Source organism: Mustelus asterias, chromosome 8 (assembly GCF_964213995.1).
Source record: "Mustelus asterias chromosome 8, sMusAst1.hap1.1, whole genome shotgun sequence".
In the NCBI taxonomy this organism is placed as follows: domain Eukaryota; kingdom Metazoa; phylum Chordata; class Chondrichthyes; order Carcharhiniformes; family Triakidae; genus Mustelus; species Mustelus asterias.
The window spans coordinates 98,219,106-98,236,217 of NC_135808.1; the positions used below are offsets into that span (position 1 = coordinate 98,219,106).

Below are 17,112 nucleotides of genomic sequence, written 5' to 3' on the forward strand. Positions count from 1 at the left end.
TAAGAGACAGGAAGAAAGGTCTCAGGGTTCCCCTGTATAAGTTCCCAGTCTTGCCAAAGTCTTGATTAAAGTTATGGGTGGAGTCCAATGCAAATTTTACTGAACACTAATTCCTCGACCACCATTACGACCACGCCTGGTTTGAATTCCATTAGTACTGGACATCCATTTAAACTTAAGGTTACCTTAATTGGTTCCGATTTGGACATTGCTATGCAGTTTAATTGTTCCACTTTGGATGTATGTGGACCTTCCAGCATGTGCACTCTTCTGGACATTGTCCTATGTGTCGTTTTCCTAAATCTAGGTCTTGAAAGCTTACTTTGCTGCTCCAACTCCGCATACCGGCAACAGTTACAAATCGGAACCAATTAAGATAACCGTAAGTTTAAATGGATGTCCAGTATTAATGGAATTCAAACACAGGCAATTACATAGTCTCCCTTAGGAAGGATCCAGATACAAGTAAACTCAGGTCTGCCCACTGGACAGTCTCAAAGCAAAACCTAGCTTTGACCAGACAGTCCCTACAAAATCCTTGCCGGCTCGGATTTTGTAGGGACTGTCTGGTCAGAGCTAGGTTTTGCTTTGGGACTGTCCTGCGGGCAGACCTGAGTTTACTTGTATCTGGATCCTTCCTAAGGGAGACTATGTACTTGCCTGCGTTCAAGTGGTGGTCGCCAAACTCGGTCGAACTGACGTGGTTGTCCACTTGCATCCGGATACCTTGCAATTCATATGCCCCACTTGCTGCGTTTTCCAATGATAAGGCCAGCTGTAATGCCTGTTTGAAGTCCAGTTGGGCTTCTGCCAACAGGCGTTTTTGGATAGTTACATTACCTATCCCACAGTCTCTTAGCATTTCATTAAGTGTCGACCTGAATTCACAAGCTTATGCCAGCTGTTAAAAAACTCATGACAGACTCCCCAGTCTTCCGGATTGCCAAGTAAAACTGGTACCTTCTGAGGATCATGTGGCTTACGGTTATAATATTCCCTCACTAGGTCTGCCAATTTCTGGAAGGTTTTGGTATCCGATGCCTCCGAGAAAGCCAAGCTGCGAATAACGGCAAATACCACTGGTCCACAAGTTGTCAGAAGAATGACCCATTGCTTTTCATCTGCCACAATTTCATTAGCCCTAGAACAAAGAACAGAGAAACTTACAGCACAGGAACAGGCCCTTTGGCCCTCCAAGCCTGCACCGACCATGCTCCCTGATTGAACTAAAATCTCCAACTCTTCCGGGGACCATATCTCTCTATTCCCATCCTATTCCTGTATTTGTCAAGATGCCCCTTAAAAGTCACTATCGTATCTGCTTCCACTACCTCCCCCGGCAGCGAGTTCCAGGCACCCACGACCCTCTGTGTAAAAAAAAACTTGCCTCGTACATCTCCTTTAAACCTTGCCCCTCGCACCTTAAATCTATGTCCCCTAGTAATTGACTCTTCCACCCTGGGAAAAAGCTTCTGACTATCCACTCTGTCCATGCCCTTCATAATCTTGTAGACTTATATCAGGTCGCCCCTCAACCTCTGTCATTCCAATGAGAACAAGCCAAGTTTCTCCAACCTCTCCTCATAGCTAATGCCCCCCATACCAGGCAACATCCTGGTAAATCTTTTCTGTACCCACTCCAAAGCCTCCATCGACATCTTTCTGGTAGTGTGGTAACCAGAATTGAACACTATATTCCAAGTGCAGTCTAACTAAGGTTCTATAAAACTGCAACATGACTTGCCAATTTTTAAACTCAATGCCCCGGCCGATGAACGCAAGCATGCCGTATGCCTTCTTGACTATCTTCTCCACCTGCGTTGCCACTTTCAGTGACCTGTACACCCAGATCCCTCTGCCTATCAATACTCGTAAGGGTTCTGCCATTTACTGCACATTTCCCATCTGAATGCATTACCTCACATTTGTCCGGATTAAATTCCATCTGCCATCTCTCCGTACAAGTCTCCAGCCGATCTATATCCTGCTGTATCCTCTGACGGTCCTCATCGCTATCCGCAATTCCACCAATCTTTGTGTCATCCACATACTTACTAATCAAACCAGTTACATTTTTCTCCAAATAATTTATATATATTACAAACAGCAGAGGTCCCAGCACCGATCCCTGAGAAACGCCACTTGTCACAGCTCTCCATTCAGAAACGCACCCTTCCACTGCAACCCTCTATTTTCTATGACCGAACCAGTTCTGTATCCACCTTGCCAGCTCACCTCTGATCCCATGTGACTTCACCTTCTGCATCAGTCTGCCATGAGGGACCTTGTCAAAGGCTTTACTGAAGTCCATGTAGACAACATCCACTGTTCTTTGTCATTTCCTCAAAAAACTCGATCAAGTTAGTGAGACACGACCTCCCCTTCACAAAACCATGTTGCCTCTCATTAATACATCCACTTATTTCCAAGTGGGAATAAATCCTGTCTCGAAGAATCCCCTCCAATAATTTCCCTACCACTACTGTAAAGCTCACCCACCTGTAATTACCTGGATTATCCTTGCTATCCTTCTTAAACAAAGGAACAACATTGGCTCTTCTCCAATCCTCTGGGGCCTCCCTTGTAGCGAGTGAGGATACAAAGATTCCTCTCAAGGCTCCAGCAAAATAGTAACGCATTCTACACATTAGGCCCAGTCTTCCACAGCAGGGTCAAAAGAGTTCAGTTTCCCAAAGAAAGGTATGATGCAGGAAAATGGCTTACCCAAGCAAAGTCGGCTGTTAGCGAGCAGTTCCTTTATGCTCATTCTTTTTCCTCGTCGCCGAGGAAATAACTCCTCAGTGGCCGGTGTCCCTTCACTAGATTCCCTTTATTTAAAAACTCTGTTCTACTCCGAGAATGCTTCAACTACACAGTCAGAATCCGGTGTGCCAGAAGACCTGAAACTCCCATTTTTATATTCAGGTGAAGCTCCCTTAATCAGGGAACTCGTTTCCTGTGCAGACCAAGACTCCACAGACACAGGTAACCGCGTTTGGCCATTACGGGGATTGAACCCATGACCTTGGCATTATTAGCACCACGCTCTAACCATCTGAGCTAACCGGCCCACCCTGGATTATCCTTGCTACCCTTCTTAAACAAAGGAACAACATTGGCTCTTCTCCAATCCTCTGGGGCCTCCCTTGTAGCCTTTGAGGATACAAAGATTCCTCTCAAGGCTCCAGCAAAATAGTAACGCATTCTACACATTAGGCCCAGTCTTCCACAGCAGGGTCAAAAGAGTTCAGTTTCCCCAAGAAAGGCGGGATGCAGAAAAATGGTTTACCGAAGCAAAGTCGGCTGCTGGCGAGCAATTCCTTAGGCTCGTTCTTTTTCCTCTTCGCCAAGGAAATAACTCCTCAGTGGCCGGTATCCCTTCAGATTTCCTTTATTTAAAATCTCTGTTCCACTCCGAGAGTGCTTCAACTACACAGTCAGAATCTGGTGAGCCAGAAGACCTGAAACTCCCATTTTTATGTTCAGGTGAGGCCCCCTTCTACCAGGGAGTTCATACTCCAAGAGGCCAACCTCATGTGTCCCATTGAAGTAATTACACTAATATTGATGAGTAACTTGTTCCAAGAGTTTATGCAAAGGAATGGAATACACCATGTGTCTACTGCACCTTTTCATCCAGCTTCAAATGGTTTAGCAAAATGAGCTGTTCAGACACTGAAAGAAGGATTGAGGAGAACGGCAGGTGATTCTTTGGGAACCAAGCTCTCACGTTTCCTGTTCTAGTATCGTATCATGCCATAAACATCAACAGGACTCTCACCAACTGAATTACTGGTGGGTAGGAAGCCACATATCACTTGGATCTGCTACATCCAGATGTCAAGGAGACAGGAAAAGCAGAAAGGGAGACATGACTACCATGCTAAGGAGAGATAGAAAGTTCAACCTGAATGATTGTGTCTAAGTAAGGAATTTTGGTAGTAACCAACGATGACTGCATGGAGTTATTCTCAACTGAAATGATTCAGTATCTTTGGTAGTGAAAATGACCAATGGAAGAGTTGTTCTCAGACACCCAGATCACAATCGCTCACACAATGACTTGGGGAGATCAAAAGTTCCAGAAAACCCAGTAGAAGGAAATGCTGCTGTGGACATTCGACAGGAAATGGTTCCTGATGTACAGGGTCATCCAGTGGACTCTATTCTAGGAGATGATGAGGAATATTCATGCAAAGATACTCAAACCACTCCTGCGCCCTAAATCCACCTCCACTGAAACAAGCCTCAGCAGTGTCTACTGAATCACTAGTGATACTGCGCAGGTCACAGCGTAGTTACAAAGCTCCTGAAAGACTAACGTATAATTCAGACATGAGTTTCATTGTTTCTTTCTTTAAAGGGGATTGAAATTAAAAAGGGAGAAATGTTATAGTAAACATCTTCCTATTTGAATGTAGGTATGACCATGTGCATGTGACGTCATCAGTAGCATGGGCTTTCACAAGTTTCATCTTACCAAGAGGAACCTGTGTAACTAGCTGCCTCCAGTTCTGAGTCCATGCTGTACTGTATTTCAGTATTTTTATAAGAAGATTGAATATCACTATGTGTTCAACTACCTTTTTGTGGCCAAGTTATCAAATTTATCAATATGCTGAACCTCGACAATATAATCTGAAAACACAGCATAACTTTCCACATGTATACTAATGACAACCTGGTCTACCTCATGTTGATGCTTCCACTATTTCCAAACTGTCAGATTATTTGCATGACATCCTAAACTAGATGAGCAAACAAATCCTCTCTTCCCTAGCCACCAATCTCACCCCTCTCCCTGGCAACTGTCTGAGACTGAAGAAAACCGTTTGCAACTTTTTTGTCAAATTTGACCCTGACATGAACTTCCCACCACAGATTTGCACCATCATTAAACCCACCGCCTTCTATAGCATCGCCTGGCTTCACCCCACCTGCTGCTAAAACCCTCATCTCTGCCTTTGTTACTTCTAGACTTGCTTATTCCAACTCACTTCTGACTGGTCTCCCTCTGCCTCTGGCCTCTGTAAACTTGTGCTAATCCAAAATTCTGCTGCCCACTTTCACCAAATCCTGTTCACTCACGACTCCTACACCCATTGAGCTAAATGGACACCTGACAAAGCAATGACGAGATTTTAAAATTTTCAATCTTTTCTTTTCAAATCCACCATCTGTGTCTCTCCCTATCAATGTAATTTCTACCAGCCCCACATCCTCAGGTATCTGTGTTCCAAATTCTGATCTCCCTGTTTCTCTTATCTCTGTTGCTTCCTTTAAGATGCTCCTTAAAACCTATCTCGTTAACCAAGTATTTTGGTTATGTGTCCTTATGTGGCTTGGTGACAAATTTTACTTTATAACATTCCTATGAAACACCTTGGGACATTCTGTTCTGTTAAAGGCACAATGTGAATACAAGCTGATGTTGAGTCAATTAGCTCCTTTGCTTATCTGTTTCATTCTATTCTTCAATTCCAACATCTCACTATTTAATACATAACTGGGGATGTTAATCACAATTAAGCGATTCTTAGCTCTGCCTGTAATGGGCTTGTGTAGCTAATATTTAGTTTCTATGCTTTGAGCTTTACAGTGCCTTATATATATATGTAATAATTGCATATCATTTGTGTTTAATTATATGCAGGTGAGGGCATTAAATTGGGTTTTACTTGAGCACATATAAAGAAAAATTTACTGAAATCAGGCGGTTGAGATAGGATACATACTTGTAATATTTCAGTAAATATAAGACCGAGTAAAGATTGGTTCCAGTATCATATTTCACTAGCTGCCTTTCTGGACTAAACAGTAATGATCCCTCTCACACCAGTTAAGTAAAAATGCATGCAGAAGTGTTGGTTTCAGTGGGAAAACCAGAGAGAATCCCACCAGTGTCATTGGCAAGAAAATCGCTGCACCCTCAGCCACTTTGAAAAAATAATTTGCGTTTCATGCCGCACTTGCCTCTGATTCGCTTGCCCCAGGTTTACTTGATCTCAGCAATCAGGTGAGCATCCCCTTTAAACACCTCCCCAGCACTCGTTCTAAGTTCAGTTGGGGGAATGGCAGCCGGGAAGACAGCCTCACGAGTCTCAGAGGGAGTCCTGACCAAGATGCTAGATGGAGTGGAGCAGAGGTGTAACATCCTCTCCCCTCCGGCGCAGGGCGTGCCAGCATGGTTGCCAACCCCGGATGGGAAGTACTGGCAACTCTAGTGAGCAGCAGTTCATTGCATAAGTGGACGAGGATCCAATGCAGGAAGAAGGTGAAAGATCTTCTTTGTCAGACAGGTTAAGTCACCCATCTCATGTGTCCACCTGCTTCCATTAACACACTGATCACAGTTACATAGTGATCTTGCTTCCAGCCACCTCATTGGGTCCTAACACTTGCCCTAACACCCCCCCACCCCCTCTTTATCCCCCCCAGTAGATGGATCCTCTCCTCCTCACGTCCCCGCTCCCACTCACCGACCATGGATGCCAGACATCCTTACCAACTGACCTGGCATGAGTCCTGTCTATACTCTCCTCATCTATCTCATTGCAGGATAAGCACGAGCACAATTGGCTTAGCCTGCCACAGTGATGCCTGAGTTGAAGACCCTCACTCCTTTGAGGAAAGAACCCTTGAGCTGGCAAGAGAGGAGCAGGACCACAAATGTGCTAAAGGTGAGGTGTGGGAAGAGTCAAAAGTGAGAACGCCCAGAAAATCCAGCCATGGCACTATCCTCACCTGACTTCAGTTTCTGCTGTACACGAATGCCATCTTGCTTCCATTGCAGGTTAATCAGTCAACCAGCCCGGTCCATTCTCTCGCTCTCAAGGCATGATGAACTTGAGCAGTTCCGAGGGAAATATTTTGGAGAATAGCATTGAAGAGTCATCCACAGCTGTCATCCCCACCCTCCATCAGTGCAGACACTTGCACCTTGGTGGGCATCATTAGTAGACAAGCTTCTGGCTCACCCACTGGTGAGAACCTCACAGCTAATGATCCTCAGCAGACGGAGGCAGGGGCATACCAGGGATCTGACACTCGGAGTGATGCTAGAGTCCAGTATTCTGCTGAGTCCCTGTCAGGTGATGTGCCCCTGAGTTTGGTTGTCCCACACCTCCTGGAGCTACAAAGGCAAAGTCGTGAATATCAGGAAGGGATGTCAGCATCCCTGCTCAGACTGCTAGGCTGATTAGAGGAGTCCCATCGCATTCAGTCTGAGGAGATGGTACCTTCACTCCGAGGCAACCAGACCTACAATGTGTGGGTGGCTTCTGAAGTGAAGACCTTGGTGCAGGACATGCACTCCATGATGAGGGATGTCCACTTCATGGTTCAGGTCATGCACTCTATGGCTGAGGGCTTGAACTGCATGGTATAGGGCAACAACTCCATGGTGCAGGCACGTGGGAATGTATGAGTGTCAGTGTCAGAGGATGGCGGGGCTTCTGTATTTCACTTCAACTGCCCCACCATCCCATAGAAGGGCCATGCATCCACAGGGAAGAGGATCGTCTGGTGCACAGCCCAGGGCCTTCCTGACCCTGAGGGGAGGAGGTTTCCAGCCAATCTGACTCCCCACTTCCTGTGACTGACACACCTCCAGCCCCACACATGAGAAGGGTATCACTACAACATCCTTGCTGCCCGAAAGCAGGACTGAACCGTCAAGGCCTTGGGCCTTTAGAGGATACCCGCCAAGGTCACTCAGGCAACAAGGCATGGCATTCAACAGACCTTCTCATTCTCAGCTGTGGATCCTGGGGAGACACCTAGACGTAGCGGTAGGGTTAGGAAGGCTAAAAGATTATAGAAACATAGAAAAACTACAGCACAATACAGGCCCTTCAGCCCACAATGTTGTGCCGAACATGTCCCTACCGTAGCGATTACTAGGCTTACCTATAACCCTCTATCTTACTAAGTTCCATGTACTTATCTAAAAGTGTCTTAAAAGACCCTATCGAATCCGCCTCCACCACTGTTGCCGGCAGCCCATTCCACGCACCCACCACCCTCTGAGTGAAAAACTTACCCCTAACATCTCCTCTATACCTACTCCCCAGCACCTTAAACCTGTGTCCTCTTGTGGCAACCATTTCAGCCCTGGGAAAAAGCCTCTGACTATCCACTCGATCAATACCTCTCAACATCTTATACATCTCTGTTAGGTCACGCCTCATCCTTCGTCTCTCCAAGGAGAAAAGTCCGAGCTCACTCAACCTATCCTCATAAGGCATGCTCCCCAACCCAGGCAACATCCTTGTAAATCTCCTCTGCACCCTTTCTATGGCTTCCACATCCTTCCTGTAATGAGGCAACCAGAACTGAGCACAGTACTCCAAGTGTGGTCTGACCAGGGTCTTATATAGCTGCAACATTATCTCACGACTCCTAAACTCAATTCCGTGATCGATGAAGGCCAATACACCATACGCCGCCTTAACCACAGCCTCAACCTGCACAGCTGCTTTGAGCGTCCTATGAACTCGGACCCCAAGATCTTTTTGATCTTCCACACTGCCAAGAGTCCTACCATTAATATTATATTCCGCCATCCTATTTGACCTGCCAAAATGAACCACCTCACACTTATCTGGGTTGAACTCCATCTGCCACTTCTCCGCCCAGTCTTGCATCCTATCAATGTCTCGCTGCAACTTCTGACATCCCTCCACACTATCCACAACACCTCCAACCTTTGTGTCATCAGCAAACTTACCAACCCATCCCTCCACTTCCTCATCCAGGTCATTTATAAAAATCACAAAGAGTAAGGGTCCCAGAACAGATCCCTGGGGTACTCCACTGGTGACCGACCTCCATGCAGAATATGACCCATCTATAACCACTCTTTGCCTTCTGTGGGCAAGCCAGTTCTGGATCCACAAAGCAATGTCCCCTTGGATCCCATGCCCCCTCACTTTCTCTATAAGCCTTGCATGGGGCACCTTATCAAATGCCTTGCTGAAGTCCATATATACTACATCTACTGCTCTTCCTTCATCAATGTGTTGAGTCACATCCTCAAAAAATTCAATCAGGCTCGTAAGGCATAATCTGCCTTTGACAAAGCCATGCTGACTATTCTTAATCATATTATACCTATCCAAATGTTCATAAATCCTGCCTCTCAGAATCTTCTCCATCAACTGACCAACCACTGAGGTTAGACTCACTGGTCTATAATTTCCAGGGCTATCTCTACTCCCTTTCTTGAATAAGGGAACAACATCCGCAATCCTCCGGAACCTCTCCCATCTCCATTGATGATGCAAAGATCATCGCCAGAGGCTCAGCAATCTCCTCCCTCGCCTCCCACAGTAGCCTGGGGTACATCCCATCCGGTCCTGGCGACTTATCTAACTTGATGCTTTTCAAAAGCTCCAACACATCCTCTTTCTTAATATCTACATGCTCAAGCTTTTCAGTCCACTGCAAGTCTGCACTACAACCACCAAGATCCTTTTCCATAGTGAATACTGAAGTAAAGTATTCATTAAGTACCTCTGCTATTTCTTCTGGTTCTATACAAACTTTCCCACCGTCACACTTGATAGGTCGTATTCTTTCACGTCTTATCCTCTTGCTCTTCACATACTTGTAGAATGCCTTGGGGTTTTCCTTAATCCTGCCTGCCAAGGCCTTCTCATGACCCCTTCTGGCTCTCCTGATTTCCTTCTTAAGATCCTTCCTGTTAGCCGTATACTCTTCAAGATCTCTAACATTACCTAGCTCCCTGAACCTTTTGTAAGCTTTTCTTCTTGACTAGATTCATTACAACCTTTGTACACCACAGTTCCTGTAACTTACCATAACCTCCCTATCTCATTGGAACGTTGCTATGCAGAACTCCAGACAAATATTCCCTGAAAATTTGCCACATTTCTTCCATACATTTCCCTGAGAAAACCTCTTTCCAATTTAAGCCTCCAATTTCCTGCCTGATAGCCTCATAATTCCCCTTACTCCAATTAAACACTTTTCTAACTTGTCTGATCCTATCTCTCTCCAATGCTATTGTACAGAAGATAGAATTATGATCACTATCTCCAAAATGCTCTCCCACTGAGAGATCTGACACCTGCCCAGGTTCATTTCCCAATACCAAATCAAGTACAGCCTCTCCCCTTGTAGGCTTCTTTACATACCGTGTCAAGAAACCCTCCTGAACACACCTAACAAACTCCTCCCCATCTACACCCCTTACTCTAGGGAGATTCCAATCAATATTTGGGAAATTAAAATCTCCCATCATGACAACTCTTATTATTACACCTTTCTAGGATCTGTTTCCCTATCTGCTCCTCAACATCCCTGTTACTATTGGGCAGCCTATAGAAAACACCCAGTAAAGTTATTGACCCCTTCCTGTTCGTAACCTCCGCCCACAGAGACTCCGTAGACAATCCCTCCATGGTGTCCATCTTTTCTGCAGCCGTGACACTATCTCTGATCAACAGTGCCACTCCCCCACCTCTTTTGCCTCCCTCCCTGTCCCTTCTGAAACATCTGAAACCCGGCACTTGAAGTAACCAGTCCTGTCCCTGAGTCATCCAAGTCTCTGTAATGGCCACCACATCATATTTCCAAGTAGTGATCCACGCTCTAAGCTCATCCACTTTGTTCACAACATTTCTTGCGTTAAAATAGACACATCTCAAACCTTCGGTCTGAGCTCTCCCCTTCTCTATCACCTGCCTATCCTCCCCCTCACACTGTCGTCAAGCTTTCTCTATTTGTGAGCTAACCTCCTCTCTCCCAGTCACTTCAATTTGATTCCCACCCCCCAACCATTCTAGTTTAAACTCTCCCCAGTATCCTTAGCAAACCTCCCCGCCAGGATATTGGTCCCCCTGGGATTCAGGTGGGACCAATTGTACAGGTCACACCTGCCCCAAAAGAGGTCCCAATGATCCAGAAACCTGAATCCCTGCCCCCTGCTCCAATCCCTCAGCCACGCATTTATCCTCCACCTCATTCCATTCCTACTCTCACTGTCCCGAGATTACTACCTTTGCTGTCCTTCTTCTCAACTCCGTTCCCAACTCCCTATATTCTCCTTTCAGGACCTCTTCCCTTTTCCTACCTATGTCATTGGTACCAATATGTACCATGACCTCTGGCTCTTCTCCCTCCCACTTCAGGATATATTGGACGCGATCAGAAACATCCATTTGTTCTTTGTTATCCCGGATCCTGGCACCAGGGAGGCAAACTACCATCTGAGTTTCTTTTCTGCGTCCACAGAATCGCCTGTCCGACCCCCTCACTATAGAGTCCCCTATTACTAATGCCTTCCTCCTCCTTTCCATACCTTTCTGAGCTACAGGGTGTGCCAGAGGACGGCCACTGTTGCTTCCCCCAGGTAGGCTGGCCCCCCCAACAGCACTCAAACAGGAGTACTTATTGTTAAGGGGCACAGCCACTGGGGTACTCTCTAGTACCTGACCTTTCCCCTTCCCCTTCCTAACCGTGACCCACTTGTCTGCCTCCCGTGGCCCCGGTGTGAACACCTGCCTGTAACTCTCTCTATCACCTCCTCATTCTCCCTGACCAGACGAAGGTCATTGAGCTGCAGCTCCAGTTCCCGAATGTGGTCCCTTAGGAGCTGCAACTCGACGCACCTGGCGCAGATATGGACGTCCGGGAGGCTAGGAGACTCCAGGACCTCCCACATCCGACAGCGAGAACAACAAACTGGCCTCACACTCATAATTCTCACACTCAGTCCAAAAATGTGCGGGTTAGGTTGATTGGCCAGGTTAAAAAAATTGCCCCTTAGAGTCCTGGGATGCGTAGGTTAGAGGGATTAGCGGGTAAAATATGTGGGGGTAGGGCTTGGGCGGGATTGTGGTCGGTGCAGACTCGATGGGCCGAATGGCCTCCTTCTGCACTGTAGGGTTTCTATGATTTCTATGAATTCCCCCTTTCTTCAAATAACACAGGAAACAACTAAGAACTAAACCTACCCTGCCTCGCCCGTTGAGCCAAAGCCCTTCAGCCTTCACTCTGCTCCCTCTCACTCCACCGCCCGCTCACAACGCTGCCCGCTGGATAGAGCGGCCTGCTTTTCAAAGGAAAAAACCCCAAAAAGAAACCTTCCCAGGAGTCACTGGGGCCTACTTCCAGTTTTACCCTCCCAGAGAGAAATAAAAACACTCCGAAAATAGAGTAATTTAAAAACACCTCTTACCCACTAGCTCTCCTCTCCTGAAAACACCACTCTAGCTGCTCCAGTGGAACAATTATGGTCACAGTGTGGGCATGGGTGAGTTTAGGCATGAGTATATATTAATCATCAATGTTAGCAACATTTCATGTATTAAAAGTCACATTATGAACCCTTAAAGTGCCTCCCCACTTTCATTTCATTGCATCATGCACAGCCAACCCCGCGTTTATGCTGGAAGCATAACACCGGTGCATCCTCAACCCTCTCTGAGGGTTGTCTCGATGGTTGTCTGTTTCCTGCCCCTCCCACTGTAATGACACAGTCATGCTAATGTACTCCTGGTCACGGGCAATCCCTCCCCCCTCCCCAAACTCCGGCTAGCACACAGGCCTTTCATCTGTGGAAGCATTCTTTCAGCATGAGGAAGCTGCCGGCTGAAGGATTGTGAGAGTCTGTCCACCTGTACAATAGGTGCAGACCCACATCAATACCTTAACCTCAGAGGACACATTATCAGCTGAGCTGTGTCAATCAGCATCTAATCGCCCACAGATCACCCTGTTGCTTGGCAGATCGCGCACAAGTCAGACAGGAGTTAAATGTTTACATGGGATATGAGGAGCATTGTTCTGTCCTCACTGCAAGGCATCATCATTCTCCTGCATTGTCCAATCATTGGACTTCCACATTCTGCCCATGGGGGGAGAGATCAGCGAAGAGACCTCCTGCTGACAGCATACAAGTCTCAGACCCCATAGGGGGACATATTTACCCACTCTAGTCATGGTCCTCCCCAAAACACGAAGTTATCAAGATGTCCCAAGTTCTGCACCCCATTCGTATCCTGGCCATTTCCCAAGGTTTTTCCTCCACCTCCTCTGGAGGTTGTCTTTCACTTCCTGCCTCGACTTTCTCCTCATCCGAGTTGTGGTGGTTCTCCATCTCCTCCTCACCCACTCCTCGTCCCGTTGTAGTGCCAGATTGTGGTGTGAGAGACAGACTGGGGACTGTACTGGAAGGTTCCCCCCAACCGGCCCAGGCACTGAAACCACATCTTCAGCAGGCCAATTGTCTGCTTTGACAGTGCATGTGTAGCATTGCTTCAGTGTAATGACTGTCAGTGGGTGTTTGTGATGCCACCCTGGTGTCATTAGCCACCTCATGAGGGAGTACCCTTGTGCTCAAGGAGCCATCTCTCTAGCCACTCGTCTCTCTTGAAAACGGCCCAGTTCTGAGAGTGTCCAAGAATAGCTATTGTGGGTGCTCCCTGGGAAATGGTCACAAACCTGCAAAATGCGCTCTGCTTTGTCACAGTCAATCTGCACATTGAGGGAGTGGAATCCCTTGCAATTCATGAAGGGAGCCCCATGCTGCCATGGGGAATACAGAGCCATGTACATGCAGTCAATCAGGCCCTGTGCTTGGGATAGGCCAGCCATGTGGGCAAAGCCCATGGCCCTGGCACCCTGGCTAGCCTGGTCCCGATCAAAGTTTATGTAGTTATGAGCCCTCGCAAATAGCACTTTGGTCACCTCCCTTTTGTACTAATGTGCAATGGGGCAAACTGCGAGATGCTGCGGAAGTCCCCCATGCAAGGGTGAAATGAGCCGCTAGCGTACAAGTTCAGCATGGCTATTACCTTCAGGGCTAGAGGCAATGGATGACTTTCCAGCTTGTTGATGATTTATTGTGCCTCTTCTGGATTTGAATCGGGGTATTGATCTTAGTTCCAAACACTAAATAGAGGAGGAGGCTTCACAAATATTTGATTTGAGTTATTATTGTTACATGTATTGGTATAAAGTGAAAAATATTGTTTCTTGCACGCTATACAGACAAAGCATACCATTCATAGAGAAGGAAAAGTGAGAATGCAGAATGTAGTGTTACAAACATAGCTAGGGTGTACAGAAAGATCAACTTAATGCGAGGTACATCCATTCAAAAGTCTGATGGCAGCAGGGAAGAAGCTGTTTTTGAGTCAGTTTGTACGAGACCTCAGACTTTTGTACCTTTTTCCCAACAGAAGAAGGCGGAAGAAAGCATGTCCAGGGTGTGGGGTGTCCTCAATTATGCTGGCTGCTTTTCCAAGGCAACAGGAGGTGCAGGCAGTGTCAATGGGTGGGAGGCTGGTTTGAGTGATGGAGTGGGTTTCGTTCACAACCCTATGTAGGTTCTTGCGGTCTTGGACAGAGCAGGAACCATACCAAGCTGTGATACAACTGGAAAGAATGGTTTCTATGGTGCATCTGTAAATGTTATCGAGTCATAGAGTTTTACAGCATGGAAACAGGCCCTTCGGCCCAACTTGTCCATGCCGCCCTTTTTTTTTAAACCCCTAAGTTCGTCCCAATTGCCTGCATTTGGCCCATATCCCTCTATACCCATCTTACCCACGTAACTATCTAAATGCTTTTTAAAAGACAAAATTGTACCCGCTTCTACTACTACCTCTGGCAGCTTATTCCAGACACCACCCTCTGTGTGAAATAATTGCCCCTCTGGACACTTTTGTATCTCTCCCCTCTCACCTTAAACCTATGCCCTCTAGTTTTAGACTCCCCTACCTTTGGGAAAAGTTATTGACTATCTAGCTGATGCATGCCCCTCATTATTTTATAGACCTCTATAAGATCACCCCTCAGCCTTCTATGCTCCAGAGAAAAAAGTCCCAGTCTATCCAGCCTCTCCTTATAACTCAAACCATCAAGTCCCAGTAGCATCCTAGTAAATCTTTTCTGCACTCTTTCTAAATTAATAATATCCTTTCTATAATAGGGTGACCAGAACTGTACACAGTATTCCAAGTGTGGCCTTACCAATGTCTTGGACAACTTCAACAAGATGTCCCAACTCCTGTATTCAATGTTCTGACCAATGAAACCAAGCATGCTGAATGCCTTCTTCACCACTCTGTCCACCTGTGACTCCACTTTCAAGGAGCTATGAACATATACCCCTAGATCTCTTTGTTTTGTAACTCTCCCCAACGCCCTACCATTAACTGAGTAAGTCCTGCCCTGGTTCAATCTACCAAAATGCATCACCTCGCATTTATCTAAATTAAACACCACCTGCCATTTATCAGTCCACTTGCCCAATTGATCAAGATCCCGTTGCAATCCGAGATAACTTTCTTCACTGTTGGTTAGGGTTGTAGCGGACATGCCAAATTTCCTTAGCCTCCTGAGAAAGTAGAGGCGTTGGTGGGCTTTCTTAACTATCATGTCGGCATGGGGGAAACCAGAGCAGGTTGTTGGTGATCTGGACACCGAAAAACCTGAAGCTCTCAACCATTTCTACTTCGACCTCATTGATGTAGGCCGGAGCATGTCCTGCAATATCCCTAGTAGGTGAGGAGCCCAACACATCAGTGTGAAAGACCAGGTTAAAGCATTTGCAACCATCTTCAGTCAGAACTGCCGAGTGGATTATATATCTCGGCCTCTTCCTGAAGTCCCCAGAATCACAGATGCAAGACTTCAGCCAATCCAATTTGCACTATATGACATTAAAAATAGCTGAAGGTACTGAATACAGTAAAGGCTATGGGCCCAACATCAACCAGCTACTAAATACTCATGCTGCAGAACTAGCCATGCCTATTCGCCAAGCAGTTCCAGTACAGCTACAACACTGACATCTATCTGAAATGATAGGAAATTGCCCACGTATGTCCTGTCCACAAGAAGAAGGACAAGCCGATCTAACCAATTATGACCCTATCAGTCTGCTCTCAATGAACAGAAAAGTGATGGAAGATGTCACTGACAGTACTATCAAGTGGCATTTATGCAGTGATAATCTCTTCAACAATGTTCAGTTTGGGTTCTTTCAGGACCAACGTGCTGCTGACCTCCAAATATGGCCCAAATATGGATTAAATAAAGCTGCATCCACGAGGCAAAACAAGAATGGCTGCTTTTGACATCAAGGCAGCATTTAACTGAGCGTTGATTCAAAGAGTCCTAACGAAACTGCAGTCAATAGGAATCAAGTTTTTAGCTTTCCAATTGTTGAGGCTATACCTAGCACAAGAGAGGTTAGAGGCCAATCATCTCAGTGCTAAGAGTTCCTCAGGATAATGACCCATGCCTAACCATCATCAGCTGTTACTTCAATCAACTTCCCTTCATCCAAAGGTCAAAAGTGGGGTCGTTGGCAAATTATTGCAATGTCTAGTACCATTTGTGTCTCCTCAGATACAAAAGCAGCCAGTGTTCATTGTAGCAAGACCTGGACAACATTCAGGCTTGAGCTGGTAAGTAGCAAGTAACACTTGTGCTGCACAGCTACCTGACAATGATCATTTCCAATAAGAGAGAATATAACAATGTCCCCATGACATTGAATGGATTTTTATCACTGAAATACCCACCATCAACATTTGACAAGCAGGGCAATGGAGAGAAGTCGTGGCGCTTCTGCTGTTTCTGATCCCCTAGTTCCACCTCCAACCCACCTCCACCTCCTAATTTAGCCATTCCTCTCACATCCTTTTGGTGCCCAAAATTAGGAATCATAGTCACAGTGGAGTCAAGATCAAACAGGCACCAAACTTCACAACTCTTCAGTCACACCCCGCCAAGAGGTGCTGAATGAAGCAGGGTCCATACTGGGTGCTTCCCAGAGACACCGTTACCCCCCACCGCCCCCACCCCCCCGCCCCGCCTTCCTCCCCACCTCCTCCCTGTCTTAGCCACCTAGGACACCAGGACTCCAGTGCCCCCGGCTTGGGCACAAGACTCACTCTCCCAAGCCACCTTCTCATCCTCTTCATTCATCGAATGCTGTACTTCTCCGGGTACTCATTCAATTCACGGCTCAGGCTGGTGCAATTCAGGCTGGTGCAAAAGATTAGATCACATGGGATCAGGGGTGAACTAGCTAGATGGATTCAGATCTGGCTTGGCCATCAAAGACAGAGGGTA

The 17,112-nt window shown here is 46.5% G+C and overlaps 1 non-coding gene across 1 annotated transcript; it reads right to left on the reverse strand.

Annotated features, from left to right (window-relative positions):
• Positions 1-2,996: 2,996 nt before the first annotated feature.
• On the reverse strand, positions 2,997-3,070 carry trnai-aau (transfer RNA isoleucine (anticodon AAU)). Its single transcript has one exon. It is a non-coding gene; the product is annotated as a tRNA-Ile (tRNA).
• Between the last annotated feature and the right edge of the window lie 14,042 nt (positions 3,071-17,112).